This window comes from Aotus nancymaae, unplaced genomic scaffold (assembly GCF_030222135.1).
Source record: "Aotus nancymaae isolate 86718 unplaced genomic scaffold, 86718_ANA_hifiasm-v0.15.2.pri h1tg000008l, whole genome shotgun sequence".
Taxonomy (NCBI): domain Eukaryota; kingdom Metazoa; phylum Chordata; class Mammalia; order Primates; family Aotidae; genus Aotus; species Aotus nancymaae.
Window position 1 is genome coordinate 3,299,932 of NW_026988419.1, and position 13,561 is coordinate 3,313,492.

The 13,561-nt window shown below is 51.9% G+C and overlaps 1 protein-coding gene across 4 annotated transcripts in view; it reads right to left on the bottom strand.

Moving 5' to 3' along the window:
* Nucleotides 1-6,758, bottom strand: part of ARMC9 (armadillo repeat containing 9) — a 175,219-nt gene extending 168,461 nt beyond the window's left edge. For all 4 annotated transcript variants that reach the window (XM_064372892.1, XM_064372894.1, XM_064372891.1 and 1 more), the window contains exon 1: nucleotides 6,691-6,758. The gene's annotated coding sequence lies outside the window, so the exon portion shown is untranslated. The remainder of the gene's footprint in view (nucleotides 1-6,690) is intronic.
* Nucleotides 6,759-13,561: the final 6,803 nt, after the last annotated feature.

The window sequence follows — 13,561 nt, forward strand, 5'->3', positions numbered from 1 at the left end:
AACCATGCCATTCACTGGCACCTGATCTGGGGCAAATCACTGAAATGCAGAGCCTTTTTTCATCTATAAAACTCAGAATGTATCAGAACTCTTCTAATTTTTTTTTTTTTTTTGAGACAGGATCTCACTCTGTTGCCCAGGCTGGAGTGCAATGGTGGGATCATAGCTCACTGCAAGCTGAAACTCCTGGGTTCAAGCAATCCTCCCTCCTCAGCCTCCCCAGTAGCTAGGACTACAGGTGCACACCACGATGCCCAGGTAATTTTTTTTTTTTTTTTTTTTTTAGTAGAGACAAGATCTTACTAAATGCCCAAACTCCCAAGTAATGCAATCCTCTCACCCTGGCCTCCCAAAGTGCTGGGATTATAGGTATGAGCCACCACACCCAGTCAGATCTCTTCTGAGTCTGTAACCCGACATTTTTCTGCCAGTGCCTCCCCATCCCCTCTCTCTCCACTTCAACCCAATTTCTACACTTCTAACGAGTGAGCATTGCCCGCCTGCTTGGGACCCTCCTGTGGTTCCTCCACCACCACCCGCCAGAGGAAGGCCAGATTCCTTTGGCCCAACTCCCAAAGCCCTAGACAACTTGGCCTCTGACACACTCCCATTTGTTCTGTAAACGTGAGCCACACTGGCCATATGTGGCTCCTGTGGACACCCACTGAACACCCAAAGCACATGCCTGCCCTTGTGAGCTCTGGCTCATTGCCCTTCCTTCAGATACTCACATCTCATTCAGGTCTCTGCTTAACCATCACCTCCTCAGAGCGTCTTGCCCTGACTACCCTTTCTAAGAGGCCATCACTTAGTGCTTTGTGCTGTTTGATTTTTTTCTCAACAGCACCAACCACTACCTGACAGGTGTTCCCCTGGCATCCCCAGTGCCTAGACCAGTGCCTGGCACACAGCACGTGCTCAAAAACACTGATGGAGTTAACTAAGTCCAGACAGGAAGAAAACAGCACAAGGAAAGGGACATAACCTGGAGGCGACGGGCATGGGGTTATTTTAGATAGAGTGGTTGACGGTCTCACTGGGAATGTGACATTTCAGCAAAGACTGAGCACTTGGATCTGGGGAACAGGGCTTTGCTAATACACAGGCCTCGGGCTGAAGAGCTCTGCGGTAGTGGGGTATTGGGATGTAGCTAGAGGTGAGTGAGGCAGAGAGCGGCAGGCAACAGGAAGCCAAGGCCAGGTCAGGTGGGCCTTGCAGAGCTGCTAAGTGGCTTGAACATTAGGCTGGGTAACAGGAGGCTCAGAGAGCATATGGAGGGGACTGACACCACCTGATATCCCTTTTTTTTTTCATGAGACAGTGTCGCCCTCTGTTGCCTAGGTTAGAGTGCAGTGGCATGATCATAGCTCACCGCAGCCCTAAACTCCTGGGCTCAAGCAACCCTCTCACCTCAGCCTCCCGAGTAGCTGGGCCTACAGAAGTGTGCCATTATGCCCCATTAATTTGTTTTGTGGTTTTTTCATTTGCTTGTTTTTTGATGGGTTTTTTTGTTTTATTTAGAGATAGGGTTTCACCATTGCCCAGGCTGGTTTTGAACTCCTGGGCTCAATCCTCCCTCCTCTGCGTCCCCGCAAAAAAAGTGCTGGGATGACAGGGGTGAGCCACTGATGTCCGCCCAGCCACTTATGTCCAATTTTTTTTTTTTTTGAGATGGGAGCTGCTCTGTTGCCCAGACTAGAGTGCAGTGACGCGATCTTGGCTTATTGCAACCTCCACCTCCCTGGTTCAAGCAATTCTCCTGCCTCAACATCCTGAGTAGCTGAGACTACAGGCATGCACGACTATGCCCAGCTAATTTTTGTATTTTTAGCAGAGACAGAAGTTCACTACGTTGGCCAGGATAGTCTTGACCTCTAAATCTCATGATCCGCCCATCTCGGCCTCCCAGAGTGCTGGGATTACAGGCGTGAGCCACCGCGCCCGGCCTGATGTCCATTTTTTAACAAGCATGTAGCCTGCTCTACAGAGAAGACTGGCAGGGAGTGGGAAGAGGGAGATGAGTATTGCTCAGGCCATGTCAGCCATGAGGCCATTTGGATAAGCGAGAGGGGCCATGAGTGTTGTGAGTCCAGATGGAAATGGCAGAAAAGAGGCACAATCGGCACAGGTTGGCTGTGGGACGTGAGGGGAAGAAGGGAAGGAAGAACCCTGGCGTCTGAGCAGCTGGTTGAATAGTATACCATTTGCTGAGTCGATGAAAATCTGAGGGAGGACTGTTTTGAGGTCAAACCAAGAGCTCTGTTTTAGCTGTAAGTCTGAGCTGCCTGTTAGACATTCCAGTGGAGGTTCTGAAATGGTCAGTAGATATTGTAAGAACTGAAGAAAGAGGAAAGAAACACGAAGGGTGGCACGACAGTCAACAGGTTTATTTCACATCTGGGAGGGACTTTCAACCAAGTTAGGTCAGAAGCTGTATTCTCTTACAGACTAAGAGTTTTTAAGGATTGGTGGGGCATGGCGGCTCACGCCTGTAATCCCAACACTTTGGGAGGCCGAGGTGAATGGATCACATGAGGTTGGGAGTTCAAGATCAGCCTGACCAACATGAAGAATCCCATCTCTACTAAAAACACAAAATTAGCTGGGCTTGGTGGCGCATGTCTGTAATCCCAGCTACTCGGGAGGCTGAGGCAGGAGAATTGCTTGAATCTGGGAGGCGGAGGTCACAGTGAGCCGAGATCATGCCATTGCACTCCAGCCTGGGCAACAAGAGCGAAATTCTGTCTTTAAAAAAAAAAGGTTTTAAGAATTTAGGGTGGGAGAGTTTATCAGAGGCTTGGACTGCTTCTGTATCTCTTTGTTGTGCTTATCCGGGAGGGAGAGTTGTGTGTGTGTTCCCATACATCTTTCTGCAGCTGCAGACATACTCCCGAGTCTGCTTTTAGCTTCCCTATCTTAGTGCACCTGAAGGGAAAGGAATGTTCTTACTAAAGCCCACTGTTTTACTGGGGCCCGTTGTTAGAGGGTGAAGTTTGGCAGTTACCCAAGATATAAATCTGTTGACTGTCGAACCACCCTTCCTGTTTCTCTCCTCTTTCTTTAATTACAGATATATGAGCCTGGAGTTTAAGGGAGAAGCAGGAACAGCGTACAGAGGGATGGCAGAGAATATGGGTGCTGAGCAAAGACGCAGAGTTAGTGATTAGAAGTGAAACAGGCTAGGTGCAGTGGCTTACACTTGTAATCCTAGCACTTTGGGACACCGAGGCAGGCAGATCACTTGAGCTCATGAGTTCGAGACCAGCCTAGGCAACATGGTGAAACCCCATCTCTCTAAGAAATTTAAAAATTAGCCAGGCAGGCCGGGCGCGGTGGCTCAAGCCTGTAATCCCAGCACTTTGGGAGGCCGAGGCGGGTGGATCACGAGGTCAAGAGATCGAGACCATCCTGGTCAACATGGTGAAACCCCGTCTCTACTAATACAAAAAATTAGCTGGGCACGGTGGCGCGTGCCTGTAATCCCAGCTACTCAGGAGGCTGAGGCAGGAGAATTGCCTGAACCCAGGAGGCGGAGATTGCGGTGAGCCGAGATCGCGCCATTGCGCTCCAGCCTGGATAACAAGAGCGAAACTCCGTCTCAAAAAAAAAAAAAAAAAAAAAATTAGCCAGGCATAGTGGCGCATGCCTGTAATCCCAGCTGCCTGTGGCAGCCAGCATACTGCTGGAAGCTCCAAGGGAACTGGGGAGACTTGCCCTGGGAAGTGGCTGCCTCAGGGAGGGCTGGCAATGGGTACAGCACCTGCCATGTACTTCAAAGGAGCCAGGGTGTGTGAAGGAGTGGGTAGTGATCTGGAAGCAGCAATGAGGAGCAGGGAGGAAACTCCCCAGGCACCACCCCAGGCCTGCCAGATGCATAAGGGGAGAGAAGAAAGGCAGCTGCTGTTTGAGGACACCCACCTCTCCAGCCTTTTTCTGGACCCATGCCTCGAATCCATCCACCTTCCCCCGACCTTATCCTTCTCCTTGCTCCCTTACACCAACTCCCCGCATTGGACCCTGCTAGCAGCAAAATCCTGGCCATTCCAGTAAGCTCTTTCACGATCCTGTGGTTGATGTATGCCCTGTCCCCCATGAACACATGACTCATCATTCTAAGTGAGGCCAGACTTAACCTCCATCAAGAAGTCTTCTACAAACCACCCCTCCTTCCTTCCCTACCAAGGCTTTTTTCTTTTTCTTTTTTTTTTTTTTTGAGATGGAGTTTAGCTCTCTTGTCCAGGCTGAAGTGCAGTAGTGAGATCTCAGCTCACTGCAACCTCCGCCTCCCAGGTTCAAGTGATTCTCCCGCCTTAGCCTTCCAAGTAGCTGAGATTGCAGGCATGTACCATCATGTCTGGCTAATTTTTGTATTATTTTAGTAGGGACAGGGTTTCACCACATTGGCCAGGCTGGTCTTGAACTCCTAACCTCAGATGATCTGCCTACCCAAAAGTGCTAGCATTACAGGTGTGAGCCACTGCACCTGGCATGCCTTTTTTTTTTTTTTTTTTGAGATGGAGTCTCGCTCTGTCATCCGGTTGGAGTGCAGTGGCGTGATCTCAGCTCACTGCAACCTCCGTCTCCAGGTTTAAGTGATTCTCCTGCCTCAGCCTCCCGAGTAGCTGGGACTATAGGCACGCGCTACCATGCCTGGCTAATTTTTGTATTTTTAGTAGAGACGGGGTTTCACCCTATTGGCCAGGATGGTCTCGATCTCTTGACTTCATGATCTGCCCGCCTTGGCCTCCCAAAGTGCTGGGATTACAGGCATGAACCACCATGCCCAGCCTAGTATGTCTTATAACCCTGTTCACAAAGACAGGGAGCATATTTAACTTTCATATCCCCAGAACCTAACAGAGTGCCTCATAAGCAAGACAGGTACCCAAGACATATGATGAACAAATGAAGTCCAAGCTGAGGACAGCATTTGAAAGGCCCTGGAACAAGAAAAGTGAGTTTTTGTGAATCTTTTTTTTTTTTTTAAAGATGGGGTTTCTCCATGATGGCCAGGCTGGTCTTGAACTCCTGACCTCAGGTGATCCACCCACCTCGGACTCCCAAAGTGTTAGGATTACAGGCGTGAGCCACCGCGCCCAGCCTGAGTTTTTGTGAATTTGAGCTGCTTCCAACCTCAAGGCCTTTGCACATATTACTCTCTCTGCCTAGAACACTTTTCCCTTTCTTCACCTGGTTAGCCACTGTGCCTAATAAACATCACCTCCTTAGAGTAACCCTCCGTAAGCTGACTGTCAGTGAATGTGAGTGCTGCTGGGTATCCTGCTACTCAGACATTCTTAGAAATTACAGAATTCGCCGGGTGCGGTGGCTCACACCTGTAATCCCAACACTTTGGGAGGCCGAGGCAGGCAGATCACCTGAGGTCAGGAGTTCAAGACGAGCCTGACTAACATGGTGAAACCCCATTTCTACTAAAAACACAAAAATTAGCCACGCATGGTGGCGTGCACCTATAATCCCAGCTACTAGGGAGGCTGAGGCAAGAGAATCGCTTGAACCCGGGAGGCAGAGGTTGCAGTGAGCTGACATCACACCATTGCACTCTAGCCTGGGCAACAGAGTGAAGACTCCGTCTCAAAAAAAAAAAAAAGAAAGAAAGAAGAAAGGAAAGAAACAAAGAGAAAGAAAGGAAAGAGAAAGAAAAAGAAAGAAAGAGAAAGAAAGAAAAAGAAAGAAAAGAAAAAGAACTTACAGAATTTTCTGTAAACATAATAGGTATCATTTATTGAGGGTATATTGTATGCCAAGTAATGTGCAAAATGCTTTACATTTAGTCTTCACAGTAAACCTGAGAGGTGAATACAGTTTATATTTTCCCATTCCAGATGAGGCAATTTGAGGCTCAGGAAATGTAATGCACTCCCAGTAGCCACGGTTAGTAAGTGACTAAGTGGCTGATATGAGCCACTACCCAGTATTTCCCCAAAGTCTGGACCACCTAAATCAGAATCAGCTGGGAGCCTTGTGCAAATGAAAATCCCTGCCTCCACCCTGGTCTTCCTGAACACCACGGCAGGCACCATGCCCAGAAATCTGCCTTTTAAACAAGCTCCCTGGGTGACTTTTACACACTCTCAAGTTTGAGAACCACTGCTCTCCTTTATGCAGAAACTAAGAAAAACTTTTCCAGTCACACTGGGGATTGCAGTGGCAGCTTTTGAACTCCTATTTAAGAAAGATTTAAGGCCTACAAACGAGTGGGATTATGGGATTTGTATGGAAGCCAAATCTGCATAGCACGCACCCTGTTTTTCCTTAGATTAGGTGAAGTCTGGACTTCACCTGGGTACCTGGGGGACCGGGCTAGCAGATGGAGATTATGAGGGGGATCTAAGCGCCGGGGAACCCGCTCGGGCCGCCACCACCAGCTGGACGGCTTGGGAGACCCCCTCCAAGTTTGGCCCACTATAGCAAAGATCAGGGACTACTTGCGGGAAGCAGCTGGGCCTGTCCTTGGGATACCGGCGGCCGCCTCCGCCCTTGCCGGAGAGAGATCCCTGGATCCCAGGCGAGAAGTGGCGGCATCCGGCCGCGGCGGAGCGGGAGCGTGGAGGTTTTCCTCAGAACGAGAGGTCAGCAGAGCCTCGGTCCCTCAGCCCCACCGCTGCTCCTCCCAGCACCAGGACGGCGGGCTGAGGGTGGCCCGGCTGCATTCGGGGATGCACTTACCTGCTGCTCCGGCGCGGACACTTGCGCTCACCCCGCGGGGCCGCCACCTCTGCAGCCGTCACCCGGGCAACCGCCGCAGCCGCCAGCCTGGCGTCACGTGAGGCGGTGCAGCCAATCGCGTGGGGCGCGGCCAGCGCGGAGCAGCCTGGGAGGGAAGGCGGGAGACCCCGAAACTTCCTGGCGGCGGAAATGAGGGTCCACAACCCAGCGGGGCGGTCCGCGTGGGCTGTCCGAGTCTCATGCGGTCGCCTCCACCACTTTCGTTCGTTCGTTCGTTCATTCATTCATTTGTTCATTTTCCCTTCGTTTCGCCAGGCGCTGTGCCGGCTCTGGGGATGAGCCGGAGCAGGCTCAACCCCTCGCCTCAAGGAGTTCGTGGTCTCGTAGAGAACACAAACTAGTATAGTGTGGTGTCCGTGGGAAAAGACTCAGGCGTGGTCATTCCCATCTTACAGGAGGGACCTGGGGCCACCTTAGAACCAAAAGTGACGCCCAAGATGTGCATTAAAGCTCCAGGCACCAGGGTCCCGCCCCAATGCAGCAGTTTCCAGGGATTTCAAAGAAACTGTTTTCCATGGAAATATGAGTTTTTAAAAATAAATCAGGAGCGCAGCACAGAGAAGGTAGCTCAGCTCGCCTTTGAAGAAGCCCTAGGATGGACTGTGGCCACCACCTTCCCAGTCCCCAACCCTGCCAGTGGATTGTCTTCCAAAAGAAAAAACGCTGTGAAACCCCATCGCTACTAAAAATTAAAAAATTGGCTGCAACCTCCACCTCCTGGGTTCAAACATTCTTCTGCCTCAGCCTCCAGAGTAGCTGGGATTGCAGGCACGTGCCACCATGCCCAGCTAATTTTTGTGTTTTTAGTAGAGATGGGGTTTCACCATGTTGGCCAGGCTGGTCTCAAACTCCTGACCTCAGTGATCTGCACACCTCAGCCTCCCAAAGTGCTAGGATTACAGGTGTGGGCCACCATGCCCGGCCTAATTATTTATTTTCCTTCTAATTTCACAATGTCATATCAACTAAAAGTGTGGCCTCAACAATGGGGGTAGTGGTTCATTTTCTTATAAATAGAGAGGTAGCTAGGTTCCTAAGTTGTCAAGGACCTGGGTCGGTTTCTGAATTGTATCGTCCCTGTGACTAGGAGTGATATGGAACAAATATATATGGTTTGATACAGTTTAAAAATAATTAAACTGCTATAATTTCTTAGCTATAGTTGAAGACTTTCTTTGAATCCTGAACACTTGAATAATGCAAATATTAAGGTGGAAAAATTCTCCATCTGAGTCTGTTCGTCCTGTTTGATGTGTTCTGGTGGGAGAAAAAGGATACTTTTGTCATAACAGGCAAAACTGCTTAGGTCCGAAGCTTCATCCGAGCAGTCCCTAGGTTGGCTCTGCTGTGTATATTCCATGAGTTCAGAGTAATACACTGAACCAGCTGCCTCAACCTCCCCATTCTTAGGACCTCCCCAAGCATCCCATTGCCCCAAGTTTTCCTGTTTGACCACTCTGGTTTTCCCAGAATGGGACACATAGGCCAGTGGGCCCAAGATGACTTTCTAAATTGTTTCATTATGAAAATATCAAACATACGCAAAAGTAGAGGATAGTTTAGTGACTCGCCGCACACTCTTCACTCAGATTCTAGGATTATAAAGACACTGCTGCTGGGAAAAACTTGACCTCAAATCCTTGGACTATGCAGAACACTTCAGCCAACATCTTCAGCCTCGCATTGGACGTCGAAGGGACTGGCGGAGCTCTGTGCTCCGGCGTGGACATAGCTAATTCTTCTGCAGCCTAGAGCCCTCTGTGGGCCCCAGCCCTGAGCACTTTAGGGACAGGAGGTCACACTCCTCTGTGGCCTGCTACACACAGCTCATGAATGCATTCACCTTTGCTGCCGTAGCAGGCATCTTCCTGCCTGCTGTCTGTTGAAAATTGCTGAGACTGGCCAGGTGTGGTGGCTCACGCCTGTAATCCTAGCACTTTGGGAGGCTGAGGTGGGTGGATCACCTGAGGTCAGGAGTTCGAGACCAGTCTGACTAACATAGTGAAACCCTGTCACTACTAAAAATACAAAAAATTAGCCAGGTGTGGTGGCGCGTGCCTGTAATCCCAGCTACTTGGGAGGCTGAGGCAGGAGAATTGCTTGAACCCAGGAGGCAGAGGTTGCAGTGAGTCGAGATTGCACCATTGCACTCCAGCTTGAGCAACAAAAGGGAAATTCCATCAGAAAGAAAGAGAGAGAAAGAAAGAGAGAGGGAGGGAGGAAAAGAAAGAAGGGAGGGAGGGAGGAAGGAAGGAAAGAGAAAGAAGAGAAAAGAAAGGTGGGAGGAGGGAAGGAAAGAAAGAAGAGAGAGAAAGGAAAAGAAAGAAAAAGGAAAGGAAGAAAGAAAAAAGAAAAGAAAGAAAAAGAAAAGAACTGAGACCACAAGCAAGTTGCATGAAAAGGTGAAGCCACATAAATTAAGCGCAGTGAGACTCACCCAGGCCAACCAGCGGCCAGCTAGACTAAACGCAGTTGCCTCATCCGGGAGCTCCTGCGGGGGGAGTTCAGATCAAGGGCATGTTTCTGAGCAAGCCCAGCGCCTGGATCTAATCAGTGAGTTGGAGGAGGAACAGTCTGAAATGGCTGGCGTAAATCAAGAGATGAATTACAAGACGCTGCTTAAGCGAACAACATTTCCTTCCAGAAAAGTTGGATCTTGGTCGCTGCTCAGAGCTCATGATGTGCGGGGGATTCAGATCCATCCGTCTTCCCAGCCCAGAGTCCATGTAGAGGTGGAGGAACGCTTGTCTCCCAAACGCTGCTTCTCCTCCCACTCCCCTTCCCAAAGCTGTTTATATTTGGAAATTGAAGATTTGTTGAAGGGAGAGCACACCGGGTGGGAATATTCATCTCCCAAAAGAGCTCTCCGTGGGCGGTAAAGCAGGCGACCCCTGAAAGTCACTGAGCAGCCACCGTGGCCTCCAATGTGTGTCCTTCCTCCCCTGTCCCAAGGATGGGAGCCGCAGCACTGCCCCAGTCATTCTGTGGCCTGGTTGAGGTTGGCAGAAACACTCGGGCCTCAAAGTGAACATCTGGAGGAGCAAACCTGGATTCCCAGGTGGTTTCCAAGCAAGCGCACTTCGAGAGATTGCTGGGGCTTTTATCAGTGGCATTCATAGACATAGACACTTAAGACTTTTCATGAGGACTGTCACTCATTTCTAAGCAAGTTAAAAAATGCACTTCACAGGGCACAGGATATTATCCCAGAGGGTGGCATGTTGGTTTAAGCTGGAGGAATAGATGCTAAAGTGACCACATTTGGGTAGTTTCCTGGCAGGTCGACACACCTGGGGGACCAGCAAGATACGACACACAGAAAACATCTTTTTTTCTTTTTGAGACGGAGTCTCGCTCTGTCGCCCAGGCTGGAGTGCAGTGGTGAAATCTTGGCTCACTGCAGCCTCCGCCTCCCGGGTTCAAGTGATTCTCCTACCTCAGCCTCCTGAGTAACTGGGATTACAAGCGCATGTCATCACACCTGGCTAATTTTTGAATTTCTAGTAGAGATGGGGTTTCACCATGTTGGCCAAGCTGGTCTCGAACTCTTGACCTCATGATCCACCCACCTCGGCCTTCCAGAGTGCTGAGATTACAGGCGTTAGCTACCACGCCCTGCCAAGAGAACATCTTTATTCATGTGGCCCTCCTTCCCTTTGGAGGCAGAAGGGATTACTGCAAGCCACAAGCATTTCCTGGCCTCACTGTTGACTTAGTCTAAACACTCGGCCTTCTTGCCCCAAACAAAAGTTGCAATACAATGATTGCTTTTGCAGTGAGACCCACATGTGGTCGAGAGAGGGGGTGTGTATGAGATAAAGTGTTAACTTGCCTAACAAATGGCTGGTTAATCTTAACAATAAAAAGAATTCATGCTGCTGGAGGGTGCACACAGGAACCTTCCATCTCCCTTCACCCTTCTCCCCACCTATGATGAATGTCCCAGGAGCTCTGCTGAACCCAAAGTCAAGGGTACCATGTAGAACTCCTTTCTGCTGCTGGGACAGTGTCTTTTACTGCTGACAGAAATTTGAAACTAAAAGAGAAACCATGGGCCTGTGGAGGAGGGAATTTGGCAGCCAACTCCGGGAGGCCGGAGCCGTGGCCGGTGCAGGCCGGGCAGCCTCCCCAGGGCCCTGCCCGCGGGAGATTAATCTCTCAGCGGGAGCAGCCGGCTGAGCCGTCCGGGAAGCGGCCCAGACACAGCCAGACTGGCGCGGGGGGCGCGGGGGTCGCGAGGGGCGCGGGGCGGGGAGCCGGGGCAGTTCCCGACCTGGGCCCGGGGCGGGGGCGGGGACGGCTCCTACGAACCCCGGAGCCCCGTCCCGCGGCTTCCAGTCAAGAGAGAGCCAGTGAGGGCCGGGGGGATTTTTCCCAGCGGCTTGACACTTGCTGGAGGGTGGGTCCCTGCGGTGATCTCCGGCGTGGGAAGGATTGGGGTTGGCTGCGGCAGGGGACTCAGGTAGAGTATTGGGGAGCAGCTAGCACAGCCCGACCTGGCCCCAGGTGCACCCCCACCTCCCCCAGATGGTCATTTCCAGGAACCCAGCTTCATCTCTGCCAGCCCAGTGGTCAGGAGGCGGGAGGCGTCCAGAAAGAACATGAGCCCTGGAGTGGAGAGTCCGTCCCCACCCGGGCATCTCGGGTTCACTGTTTTCCTCCCAGTACCGACCCCCAAGCCGCTGCCTCTCACCACACCCCGGCTTGGCCCCCAGCTCCTGACTGTGGAGCTGCCCCAGCAGGCAGCCCAGGCCCCCCGGGGTCCCTCGCTGCAACTTCTCTCTGGTCCGGCCTCTGGCCCTTTCCCTCCCTGCCTGAATTCCTTACAAAGGACAGTCGATCAGAGCTGCCCAGTGTTTTAGGAAAGACGGGATCCTTCACGTTCAGTGATAGGAACTTGTCTCAAAACAGCTTAAGCCAAGGGCCTTCCTAGGTTCACATCGTGAGAATTGAGAGGTGGAGCTGGCCGCACCCGCACCCGGCAGGGCTGGAAGTAAGACTTCCCGGTACCCTCGGCCCTTGGGCTTCCGTCCCTCTCTTTCCCTCTGGGCTCTGCTTTCAGCTCTGTGTGGGATCGGGACTGCAGGTCAGCTCTGCCTGGGTAACCTGTGATTCTGCTGAGAACCAGAGAGGACCCAGCAAGGCCTTCCCGGGTCTTTCCTGGAGCCTGGGGGCCTAGTCCTTATCCTGGCGGGGCTGCACCCTCTTCTTCACTTTCTTTCCTTTTATTTTCTTTACTTTTTTTGACAGAGTTTCACTCTTGTCGCCCAGGCTGACGTGCAATGGCACCATCTTGGCTCACTGCCAATCTGTGCCTCCCAGGTTCAAGTGATTCTCCTGCCTCAGCCTCCTGTGTAGCTCAGAATACAGGTGCCTGCCACCAAGCCCAGCTCATTTTTGTATTTTTAGTAGAGACAGGGTTTCGCCATGTGGGCCAGACTGGTCTCAAACGTCTGACCACAGGTGATCTGCCGCCTCAGCCTCCCACAGTGCTGAGATCATAGGCGGTAGCCACCACGCCTGGCCCCTCTTCTTGACTTTCTAAGATGCCTCTGAGTGCATTGGATAAAGGATCCTTTTTGACTGGAGCCCTTCACACTGATCACTTCCAAGGCAGAGTCTGCACTCTTACAGACTCCCTGGCAGAGCCAGGCCTCCCTCCCAGGCCTCCCTTCCTGCCCAGGAGGCAGAGTTCCAAAGCAGGAGGGAAGAAGAAGTGGCTGAATCTCAGCTCCGGGGCCCCCTCCCCCATCCCTCTGTGAGCGGGGGAGCAGCTGGGTCCTCCTCCTTCTCCATGCCTGGACCAGGTCCTGGAAGGGGCCCCCGGGATCCTGGGGGAGGTGCTGAAGTAGCAGACGCCCTGAAGTTATGTGCAGCGTGGCGGCAGCTTGCTCAGGCTCACGCAGTTCTAGTAAATAGACCCACTCCCCTGGGTATTTGCGGCCCCTGCTTTGAGTCAAGGCTTAGAAGCGATCCATAAAAAAGTGACAGGAGCCCTGCCTGCCCTTTATAGATTTAAGCAAACCCCGTCTGAGAACTGGGGCAGTCCTGGCAGAGGTTGGCCTGCAAGGGTCTGGGTACATCCAGAGGCTGACCCTGGAACACTGGCACGGACCCAAGGGGCAGCATCATCAAATACAGACAGCTGAGGCTCAGACAGTTGCCTCCGGCCCCTCAGCAGCCCAGCCGTCAGGATGAACGCATCGAGATGGTCTCCCCACGCTGCGGGTGAAGACTTGGCAGCCGCCTTCCAGTCCCATCACTATAGGGTGCAGCGGGTCCCAGGTCCCAGGAGGCCCTCCTAGCACGAGTCCCATTTGGGAGCCAGAAATCTCTGGGATTGCTCCTCCTGGAGGCAGTGAGTCCCTGGAACCAGCCAGAAAACTCGTGGAGAGTGGGAGAAGTCTGTGGGGAGGGGGGTTGGGGAGGCGGGGACCCCCTCCTTTCAAGGGAACCTTCAACCCATCCCTTTAGAGCTCCGAGGCTGAGGAAGCCTGAGCCACTTGGACACCAAAATGTCCTTTACTCCAGGCCTGTTAGCGGTGGGGTTGAAGGGAAGAGATGCTCTGAGTGTGAGGGTTCTCTGGCTGTGGGTGTGGAAGCCCAAAACCAGCCAAGCAGGCTGGAAAGGCAATGGGTCCTGTGGTAGCAGATGAAGGACATTTCTTTCTCCAGATTTCCTCTTAGGAAGAGCAATGGATCATTAGGAAGGAATACTTACATAGGTTCTCTAGGGTGAGGTGGGAAGAGAAGCAGGGTAAGACTCTGGTGTCTCAGAACCGCCTTCCAGGAGGTGGGGTGCTTGCGCCTG